Below are 12500 nucleotides of genomic sequence, written 5' to 3'. Positions count from 1 at the left end.
TTTGTTTGAAAAGGATATGTTATAAAAGACAAAAATATCTATTCCAAAAGTGTGAGCAGCGAGGCTAGATCCGACTCCGTCGACCGTATTTTTTGGTCAAACTTTTCATCACTTCACTGTTGTCAGAATTTTGAAAGTAAACCGAGCCTCGACGAGAGCGACTGCCGCGACAAGGGGACTGTCCTGTTTTGACCAAGATGTCATTGTCTTAATAGGTGAAGTCAGTATATTTTGAGAAACCGAGTCTGAGGGAAATCCTTGTTCATGAAATATGTCGTCATGGAAGGACACGTGCTGCTCTATTGTTACGACTTCACAAGTGGTCCAGATTGCATCAGAAATTTCTTTTAGAAGCTGCCATGGAGTGATTGAAGTGGGCGTTTTTGAGGAAACCAATAGAGACAGAGAATTATTACCCTGGATAGGTATCGTTATTTCACCACCTAAGACAGGTTTCAATGGGTCGACCTCGACCTGATGTAAAAAAAAAAAAAACAATCATAAAAAATTCCTTTATAATCTCATTCATAATCTTTTATTATCAAAAGGAAATTCAAAGAATATTCTAATAAAAAAAGTAAATAACGGGTAAGTCTAAAAAAAATATTTATTACAAATAAATTAAAAGAATAAGTATACAAAAGAATTACTTTACAAGAAGATTCACTTAAAAAAATCCTAATATAGAAATAAACTGAAATTATTCTAAGCACTTATAGTACGATAACTGAGGTCCATTTGCTGAGATCCCCAAGGGAACGTTTCCTGAAGTGAGTTTTTTAGGGGGGGGGGGCAAAAAAATCTATCCTCTTTTCAAAATTTATTGTGTGTAGGTAAATGACATAGTTAGTGGCTGAATTTTTTTTACAGGATATTGTATTATTACCGCAAAACAAAAATGTGTAAAATAAATCATCACTTGGATAATTTCCAGTGTTATATAAATGGGCAAATTTCTTTGTTTTATTTTTTTCCTTATTTTTTTTTTTTTTTTTGGTTGACTTCTATCATGAAATATTTCAAGGAAAATCCTTATATCCATTTCTCTGCATGGTATCTATGCATGAAAATATCAGATATTTTATAAAATAGAGGAATACATAGAGCTATGCCAGCTTACCTGTCGGATATGCTCAAAAAATGGCCGCAACCACACCACCTTGTAAGGCCAAATCTGCTACCTGAAATGGAGAAAGATATGTCAATATCAGCGAGTTATTTACTTATATAATTGTTTAAAGATTTGCATAAAAATTATAGTAGCTAGAATGAAGTTTATAGATTTATTTTGCAAATTAAAAAATAAAATAAAATAATGGTCATAATTGAGTTATCATAAAGGTACAAAATTACAAAAACAAGAAAAATTGTTAACTATTTTTTGAAAACATATGGGGTAGAAGACATTTACAAACAATTTACAAACACTTTTTATACTGGCCTAAACACTATTGCACAATCAATAATTATATAAAAAACCTTGATATTACACAACTTACCTTAATTAGGTATTGATGGGCCGAGATCGACCTGAGGGTATTTCAGAAATAGTAAAAGGAAAATGGGTGGGATGAAATGCGTCTCACCAGACTGCTGTGCACACTGAACTAAGGTCTCGCAGGTCGATATCACATGCAACCAATATGGACAAAAAATTATGGCAAAAAAATATGTTTTTCTACAACCTTACCGGGTCGTATACGACCCACCACAGCTATCCAGTCAAAAAAAAAAAAGCCTTCTATGAAAATGACCACTCCCTACCTTAATTAACTACGCCCATACATGGGTATATGAACTTCAAGAAGAGATTATCCAAGAAAGATAGGACAGGACATAAGACAAGAGAGGAGCTATATCCAAAGCAGATGACAACCAAGTCCTAACGAGATAAGAAACAGAGAAGACCAGAAGTCTGATCAAGTTTGTTTCCAACCTTCCCTTCATACAACAAATGCCTATCACCAAAATCATGATATGGTTGAGAAGAAGAGACAAATTGAAGCAGCCAGCCTTCCCTGCTTGTGACAAGAAGTAGCCAACACTGCCTACAGCCTGCCTTAGTTCAACACTATCATTGGATTCTTGGAGAAGATTTTTGATGTCACATCTTGATGCCACCCTTTCTGTGATGTCTTCGAATCCGGACATCATGCCAGTTTCATCTGAACTTCAGCCGCCCTTCTGCAACATTCTCAAGCCTGAAGCCTCCGTACCAGTATCATCTCAGCAGCTGCAGAAAACTATTCCTTAAGTATTTCTACGGTACTGACTGTTCCCCCTTTTTCTTGATGTTTTGATTGATTTGATTTGTCAGTTAAAGTAAACGAATAAATAACATTGATTTTCTTCATATAGGTTTGTGAATAAACGTGTTGTATTTTTTGTATTTCTTTTTGTATTCATTTCCCATATTCAATCTGTGTTTATTTCAATTAGTGAAAGAACCTGTAACGATATTTAACCGTAACAGTTGGTGACCTTGCCAGGATTTTCAACAACATAACCAATTGAAACAAGGAGATTATAGAAAGAAGCAGAATGAGTGAGACTATGAAAGATTTGATAGCTTCAGGTAAACTTTTTGTCTAGATGGCGATGCTCTCCGTGAGTATGTTTTCAGGGGAGAACAGGAAATGTATGAGAGAGATGAAAGAACAGCTGAAAGAGAAGAAAAAGAAAGACAGCCAGAAGGAAATGAGAGACAGTGAGAAGAAAATGAGAAACAGCGCGAGTAAAATGAGAAACAGCGTAAGCATGAGTTAGAAATCGCTCGTTTAAGGCAAAATCTTCATAATAGTTCGCCAGATACCAGACCAGGAAGTAATGCGTCAGGTAGCAGACAGGGTAGTAATTCATCATTGAACAATGATTCTGATAATTTAGATATTTGTGCAGTGTTGAAATTAATTCCAAAATTTGTTGAGGAAGATGTAACGAAATATTTCATCTCTTTTGAAAAGTTAACGAACAGAGTAGGTTGTCCCAAAAACGAGTGAACTTTATATTTACATTCAGTTTTAAGTGGTAGCGCACTTTCTGTGTATAGTTGTATGTCTGAGGATGAAAGTGAAGACTATGATATTGTGAAAGAAACTGTTCTTAGCGCATGCAGGTTAGTACCAGTGGCGTACCGTAAGAAATTTAGAAGTTTGAAAAGGAATAAGAGAAGTACTGATGCAGAATGCGGAAAGAAGTTAGAAAGATCATTTTGTTATTGGCTAGCTTCCGCTGAAGTAGATGGTTGTGATGATCTCAAGAACTTACTTTAGTTAGAAAACTCCAAAGATAACATATCTTCAGACATTAAGCTATATATAGAAGATAGGCGTGAAAAGTCTTTTACAGATGCAACAAGGTTGGCAGATGAGTACAGTCTTACTCATACTTTAAGTGATAGTATGAAGAAAAATAATCCTTCTTCTAGTAAGATGCAACATAGTAAGAGTAGTTTTAGCAATAGTAATAAAGGCAAATATGATTATCACTATTATTGTTATACATGTGGAAAACCAGGTCATACTGCCAAATTTTGTAAAAACAAATGGGAAGGTAGTAGTTCAGAGATAATTTGTTATCGATGTAATAAGAAAGGGGATGTAGCGAGGAATTGTATAGTAGAAGAGAATAATGTCAAGAAACTAGTGTCTCTAGTTAATAATCTTTTGTCAAGCATAAATGACATTATGAAAGAAACTAGGAAGTTTTACAGAGATATGTTGTCTGAAGGTGTAGTTTTTTCCCTTGAAGGAGGGGATTCAAGAGAAATTGTCTAGCTTAGGAACACCGGAGCAGCCGTTTCCCTTATTAGGAAAGAGAGTGTGTCAACAAGGGCAAATATCAGTATGAAAAAAAAAGTTATGTTAGGTGGTTTTCCAAATACTTGCGTTGTTTGTCCTCTGGCAAAAATTAATTTGAAAAGTGAGGGATTGTCAAGAGATGTGAAACTAGCAGGTATAGACTATTTGCCCATTGACGGCATTGACATTATTTTCGGTAATTATTTAATTACCTCCAGATGTGTGAATTCTTTTTTAAGTGAGGTTCCAGTGCCTGAAATGATAGTAACTAGGTCAGGTTTAGATACAGATATAGACTAGAGTCATAATTTGTTCGAGGATTCGGTCATGTGTGATGGGGTCGGTGAGGTTCATATTAGCATGTGTGGGGCTGAGAAGACTGACTCCATAGATGTTGACAGTGTTAGCCAAGTTGTTGATGTAGCTGTCGAAAGTAGTGACGTAGACGTATTCGATGTAGTGGATTCAAGTAATGGTTACTGCAATGGTTTAATCACTAACATTTTTAACAGAAATGAACTAATTAGGGTTGCAGAGAGAAGATAAGACACCGTCTCGAATTTTTGAAAGTAAAATGGATGATGATCTAATTAATGTTTGTAAGGAAACCTTTTGTTTAAAAGACGAGATTTTCTGTCGCTCTGTTCGTCCTAAGTCCGTTACCAAAGACAGAGTTATAGAATAATTAGTAATTCCTAGAAAGCTTTGCAAATTAATTCTGAAATTAGCACATGATGATCAAACGCATTTAGAGGTAAATAAAATTTTCAAGCTTATAAGGAAGACTTACTTTTGGCCTAAGATGAAAAGGGACGTGAAGAGATATGTATTAATCTGTCACGAATGTCAAAATGCTGGTAAACCTAATCAAGTAATTCCCAGGGCTCCCTTATGTGATATCGCATCAGTGGGAAAACCTTTCGATAATTTAGTTATTGATATAGTTGGACCTTTATCTAGAAGTAAAGGAGGGAATATATATATATATATATATATATATATATATATATATATATATATATATATATATATATATATATATATATATATATATATATATACATATATACAATCATTGACAGACTAACCTATTATCCAGAATCAATCCCAGTAAGAAGCTGCAATGAGAAAACTGTAGTTAAACGCTTGTTGAACGATTTTTCCAAGTTTGGTCTGCCTTGCATTATACAAAGTGGTAATGGTAGAATGTTGTGTCCAAATAGTTCAGAGACAAAATGAAAGAGCTAGGTATCAAACTTATAACTTCCACACTGTATCACCCAGAATAGCAAGGGTTTGTAGAACGTTTCCATCAAACATTAAAAAGCTGCTTACGAAAATTATGTAATAACGTTAAACATGATTGGGAAGAAAAACTACCTTTTGTCTTGTTAGCCCTACGATTGGCACCTAATGACACTACAGGATTTAGTCCTTTTGAGTTGCTGTTCGGTCACACCGCTAAAGGACCTTTAGAAAATATAAGGAGTAAATGAAATGCTACAGGAGGGTGGAGAAGATTACATTCAGACTTTAGAGAATTACAAATGGAACTTAATGAAAGCTTTGAAATTAGCAATAGAAAAAGAGAGCAAAAACTACAGGGAAACGAAAAGAAAATACGATCTTAAGGGAAATGAGAGAAATTCCGTGTGGGAGATAAAGTCTCAGTATTAATTCAGAAAGGTATCTTATAAGTTCGAAGGTCCTTTTCCTATTTTAGGAAAAAGGGACAAATTGAATTACTTAATTGATATCGATAGACGTAGTGGTAGGTAGCTGTACATAAACTTCTTAAAGAAATATACCGAATGCCCAATACCAGTAATAACCGAGTCGCAGCAAGAAATTAGTTTTGAGAAAAATTTGGATATGCTTAAGAATTTCAAGTTATTTTACTCTAGCTTTGAAGACGAAAAATGGAGTGAATTCTATTAGTTTTTTTTTCTAAATTATCCAGAAAATGTTAGTGATATATTAGATTTAACTAATCTTTTAAAACATGATATTGAGTTACAGGAAACTAAACCCATTAGACAAAGTCTGTATCGTTTGAGTCCCGAGAAGGCAGATTCAGTACGAAAGGAAATTGAGTATATGTTAGATATGATTTGATAGTTCCTATCAAGAGTGAATGGTGTTCTCCGGTAGTTCTGGTGAAAATAGGAAGATGGGTCAGATAGGTTGTGCATTGATTTCTGAAAAAGTTAATAACGTTACTAAGCAAAGTAGTTTCTACTTTCCAGGATCGATGATTGCTTAGATAGGATCGGAAATGCTAAATTCATCTCCAAGCTTGATTTTGCCAAAGGTTATTATAAAGTACAGTTGGCTTCATTAATTCCGGTACACTGACGTCTCTTTAGCTTCCCGTGAAGAGTACCGGAATTAATGAAGCCAACTGTGCCTCTAAGCAGAGGAGCTAGGAAAACATCCCCTTTTATAACACCGTTCAGTAGTTATGAACCTAAATTAATGCCTTTTGGGTTAAGAAATGCAGCCAGTACTTTCTAAAGATTAATGAGTAAAATTTTAAATGATATTGATAACTGTGTCGTGTATTTAGATGATCTTGATATATTTTCAGAAACTTGGTAAGAGGATTTACGAGTTATAGCTAAAGTCGTGACAGCCCTTGAAAAAGCAATCCTTGTATTAAATATAAAGAAATGTCAATTTGGGAAAACCTATATTACTTATTTTGGGCATAAAGTACGTCTCGGTAAGATTTGTCCTAAGATTGGAAACACAGAAGCTATCATCAATTTCCCAATCCCAGCAACTAAAAAGCAGGCCATGAGATTTCTCAGGATGGTTTCCTATTTCCGTAGATTTGTACTCAATTTTTCAGGAATAAGTGCTCCCATAACTATTATTTTTAAGAAGGGACGAAATTTTATATTTGATGAGGAATGTGTAGAAGCTTTCAATAAATTAAAGGCCATAATTTTAGCAAGCAATTTAATTTAGCGATCGATGCTAATGACATTGGTATAGGAAGAGTATGGTTGCAAGAAGTGAATGGAACGAAGCACCCAGACGCTTATTATTTAAAGAAACTGAATGAAGCTCAACAAAACCATTCAACTATTGAGAAAGAATTGTTTAGCTTAGTTTCAGCCTTGTAGCACTTTGAGATTTATGTAGGTAATAGTCCTGTTTTAACTGTGCATACAGATCACAATCCATTAGTTTGTTTGGGAACATTTAAGAATCAGAATAAACGTTTTATGCGTTGGAGTTTAGAGCTACAGGATTATAATCTAAAGATAATTCATACAAAAGGAAAGAATAATGTCATAGCTAAAAGCCTTTACAGATATTTTTCAGAATAAGAAAAGCGTAATTTTTTATTATCAATGGATCAAGGTGTTTTTTTTTTTATACTGACGTTTTTTATGGAGTGAATGGAATGCGAAAGAAGAATATTTTTGCTGATATTAAGTTGAAGCTTCATGCAGATGTTCCTCAGTTCAGGGATGAATGCCTTTTTTCATTGCAGACCTTTAAAATAAGTAAAATCTGTAGATATTTTTTTTTTCTTTTGGGGGAGTGTGTCAGGGATAGATATAACACTTTTGAAAGGATATGTTATATAAGACAAAAATATCTTTTCTTAAAGTGTGAGAAGCGAGGCGAGATCATACTCCGACAACCGTATTGTTTGGCCAAACCTATCATCACTTCACTGTTGTAAGCATTTCGAAAGTAAACCAAGCTTCAACGAGAGTGCCTGCCGCGATAAGGGGTCTGTCCAGTTTTGACCAAGATGTCACCGTCTTAATTAGTAGAATCAGCCTATTTTGAGAAGCCGAGCCTGAGGGATATCTGCGTTTATGCAATATGTCATCATAGAAGGACATGTGCTGCCCTCTTTTTACTTCACACGTGGTCCAGATTGCATTAGAAATTTCTTCTAGAAGCTTCCATGGAGGGATCGAAGTGGGCGTTTTTGAGGAAACCCCTAGAGACATAGAATTGTTAAAAAAAGAAACAAAAAACTCCTTCTATGGAAATGACCACTGCCCACTGTAATTAACTCCACCCATACATGGGTATATAAACTTCAAAAAGCGATTGTCCAAGAGAGATAGGACAGGACATAAGACAGGAGAGGGCAGCTGAGAACGAAGTCCTAACAAGATAAGAAGTAGAGAAGACCAGAAGTCTGATCGAGTTCATTTCCAGCCTTCCCTTCAGACGACAAGCGCCTATCTCCAAAATTATGTTATGGTTGAGAAGAAGAGACAAATTGAAGCAGCCAGCCTTCCCTGCTTGTGACGAAAAGTAGCCAACACTGCCTACAGCCTGCCTTAATTCAACACTATCTTCGAATTCTTGGAGAAGACTTCTGATGTCCCATCTTGATGCCACCCTTTCAGTGATGTCTTTGAATCCGGTCATCGTGCCAGTTTCATCTGATCTTCAGCCGCCCTTCTACAACGTTCTTAAGCCTGAAGTCTCCGTACCAGTATCGTCTCAGCAGCTGCAGAAAACTATTCCTTAAGAATTTCTACGTTACTGACTGTTCCCTTTTTTTAGTGATGTTTTGATTGATTTGATTTGTCAGTTAAAGTAAACGAAGTAGTAACATTGATTTTCCTTATATAAGTTTGTGAATAAACGTGTTGTAGTTTTTCGTGAGTTTCTTTATATATTCATTTCCCATTTTCAATTGATGTTGTTGGAAACATTTATTTTTAATTAAAGAACCTGTAACGATATCTTAAGCGTAGCATTCCTTATGAGATATCTTAAAAGAAAGTATTAAGCTTTTTTTTATCAGTTTTAGTCTGAGATTATCCTACCTAATGAAGGTAAGTTTGTTAACGTAATAGCAGAAGAAATTTCAGTTGCCAACAGTTGTTAAGTAATTTTAATCTGTCACGTACGCGATTTAAAGATCTTGCATTCAGTTTCTTTTAGTTACAGGGTTTTATAAGTGATTTGTTTTACTGTTTCGGTCTGATTGATGACAACGAGCATTTTTAACAAATCATTTTAAGAGAGTAACGTCTTATGATGTAACAGGGTGCATGAATGTATTTTACAGCTTGGGTAATTCAAGTAAAGATGAAATGAATGAAGCAAACGTGATGATGTGTGAATTCCCTGGGCAAGCATCACGAGGTTACAGTTACTGTTGAGGAGCGCATCTTGAATTATATATATATATATATATATATATATATATATATATATATATATATATATATATATATATATATATATATATATATATATATATATATATATATATATATATATATATATATATATGTACATATATTTTTTAATGAAAAGAAATCTAAGATTTTGACACGTAACGTAATTGCATTTGAATTTGAAGCCAGCTCCGTATAGAATTGTATGTGTTTTGAAAAATTGTGACAAGTAAAGAATTAACTATCGTTAAGTGCTGTCTGGCAACATGATAGAAAGAAGAGAACTCGAACTCCTACTTAGTTTGTCCGTTTCTTTTGATTCACGAGAACAAATAAGTAATATGAAAAATTTGAGAAATGACGAACACGTTGCCCCAGACTTTATCAGATTGTGTTAAGGAATAAAGCAATTTTTGGAATATCTGTAAGAACAGATATACATGACAGTAGTTTTGAAAGTTGTAATAGCAGTTAGCATTTAGTGAATAATAATGTCATGTTTTAGCAATAATCGCCCGATTTAGTAAATAAGAATATGTTTCAGCAATAATCGCCCTCTAACCACTTGCTAAACAACACTATAGAACTATTTACAAACAATGAGGAACTCAGAAGAAAAGATGAACAAAAATTTTGTCTTTGTTTTTAAAAGTATACTAGCATAACGTTCGTTACAAGCATGTGGAAAATGTGAGCTACACACCATGTTAGCATAAGCCTTAACAGACGCTGTGTATTGGAAAATAGTTTGGTCAAGCAATAAACTCTGATTTGCTGAGACAGAAAAATAGGATACGTTAACCGATGATTGTAGGAATAAGGAAAATTCCAAAATACATTTAAGGGATAAATATAGATTTTTGATGTAGTAATTTTTTAAGCATAAGTATGATCTTAACTGATTAACATAATGATTAATGATTAGAATATGAGTAGTTATACTAATGTCCGGCATTAGTTAATTGATGTCTGATAAGAAAAAAAAAACGGATGTTTTATGTCAGATTGTTTTATAAAGAAAAAAAAAAAGAGTATATTTTGGTGTCATGTTATAACGAGAAAGATGATTTTCATTGTAATTAAGTGATTTGATGAATCAATGAGAGAAAGCCGAGTATTTTTAGGGCTTTATGTACGTTTAATAGCAGTAATAAGAGACCAGTTAATTGCCCTTTAAAGTTATGTAAGTCTCACTGACTTGTCTAAAAAGCAAAGGAGACTCGTCTTTTTTTTTTTTTTTTTTTTTTTTTTTTTTTAGTATCACTTCTTTTAGTGTTTTTTGCTCGGTATAGTTCTTAAGTTGTATAATTTTCTGATGTTTTTAGTTATAAATTCTGTACTACATAAGTGATGTAAGTAAATGACGAGCTTTGTGAAAATTGTGAAAATATGAGTTATTGTGTGGAAGAAGTTAGTAGAATTATAACTGTTATGCTCCGAGTGTGGGAAACACTATTCTTTGCGAAAGATTTTGATCTTTAAGGCAAAATGAGAGTCAGCTGATTCGGCTCATGTAAGCCTGTGTGAGGGAAACTGCGTTTATATACTATCGTGTGTGAAACTGTATAAGAAGGACAGAGAGAGAGAGAGAGAGAGAGAGAGAGAGAGAGAGAGAGAGAGAGAGAGAGAGAGAGAGAGAGAGAGAGAGAGAGAGATTGGAGAATGTGCACGCGCAAGAGCGGCAACTATATGTTCGCAGAATAAAAGAAAAAAAAAAGATGGGAATGACGAAACGACAAATTAATTATTTATGTGTGATACTGTCAGTTTTGTGAGACAATTCTGTAGGAAGTTCTGTAAAAAAGAATGAGTTCTTTGCCAGTGATTGGAGTTTTCAAATATGTTACGCGGTCTTGATTAGTTTACAGAATCAGTAACTGCTACCTATTCTTAGGGAAATAGGGCTCATGCTGAATTTGTTTCTTTGAGTAGCTATACAAATTGAAGTATGTGCGAGTTTTCGTAATTCGTTATTTCAGCCGTTGTGAGTAAAACGAATAAAAGTTTTTTTTTCGCCCTTTTTGGAAGTTAAAGAGATTTTTTTTTTATTGAACCTCTGTCACAGGTTATGAAGAATGTGTTATGTTTAGAATAAAGTTCAACGTAATTAGTGCACAATTTAGCTCTAGCGAAAGTTTATGCTGTTCTTTTTACGTAAATTTACATTTTCCACCTTGTTGTATTTTTTATTGTTTGAGTTTTAACGTAAATCTGATTGGAATCATTTTTCCGTATCATTAATTACACTAAGAAGTTTCAATTTCAAATTAGTGCCTGTGATGTGTTGTTAAAGCAATAGTCTTTGTTTGCGTAAAGTAGGGTAAACTTGGATGAATAAATGTCTTAGAATTATTATTGTTTGTTTGCCAAAGTTTGAGTTCAGCCTAATTTGATTATAAGCGAAAGAGATAAGGCAACACAAAATGAAAGTATAAGAGTGTTTTGAAAGGCATTGTATGTAAGGTGCATGCCTCTGTTGTGCCAGAAAGGGTGTTTGCAGTCGCCGAGACAAACAATGTATCGGCAGTTTGTCCAGTTTGGAATTGGATGATAGGGCATCTGAAGAGTTTGAAACATAGACCAGATGACGATGTCGTCATAACTTCCTTCTTGAAAGAAGGGCACGCTTAGGGAAAGTGTGCAAGATAGAGTCAGAGAATGACAGAAAGAGAGAGACTTTCTGTACTTGGGTGTTTATATACCCCTAGAGTTTTTTATGTCCCTTATTGTAAGTTGACAGGTACAGATTAAGACTTGGGAATTTTTAGCCATTCCTGTTTTGGCTATTAAGAATTAGTTTTGTTTGTTCACTGTCGGGTTGGACTGGTGTTCTGTTGTGACGCTTTTTGATTCCATACCTGACCTGGTTTAGGGGGAGAGAAGAGGCTAGATTCTTTATGCTGGCCAAACCTATCTCGGTAGGTGCTGCTTGTTGCACTCAAGCAGGATGCTTTGAGGAAGACCGTCCGCCAGAATTTACCCAAAGAATGCAGGGGTGTGGGGATCACTCCAGCAGTGGGAGTGGTTCCGGGGATCCCAGGCAAGGGTCAGTTAATGCAGAGTATAGGCATAGCCCGAAAGAGTTTTACTAGTACCCTTTTGTTGTTTTTTGCACGGATACCTGCAGATGACTGCAAAAGTGTTCCAAGTGAAGGTTAACTGATTGGTAATGTTGCGCATTAATTTTTGATACAGCTGTTTAAAGATATTAGATGATGTTTTGTTTTGTTTGTGGATATTAAATACTATTTCATTGTGTTTAATGATGTTTGATGGTGATGTTCATTTCTTCTGAATTCCTTGTATATTATGGCCATACTTAATGACTATTGTTGTCACTGTTTGATAATGACTGTAGTGGATCCAGATATACTCAAGGGATACTAAAGTATATATGGAGAGTGAATGTTGAGAATATGTGCACATATGATGATTTTCAAGGGAAAAAAATTTTGTGAAACGTTTCTTATATGTTATGTTAGCAATTATCAGCTCTAGTTAGGAACACAATGACTGCGTAACATATTTGTGTTTA

This window comes from Palaemon carinicauda, chromosome 6 (genome assembly GCF_036898095.1).
Source record: "Palaemon carinicauda isolate YSFRI2023 chromosome 6, ASM3689809v2, whole genome shotgun sequence".
Taxonomy (NCBI): domain Eukaryota; kingdom Metazoa; phylum Arthropoda; class Malacostraca; order Decapoda; family Palaemonidae; genus Palaemon; species Palaemon carinicauda.
The sequence above is the reverse complement of the archived record's forward strand: the minus strand, read 5'-3'. Positions refer to the sequence as shown.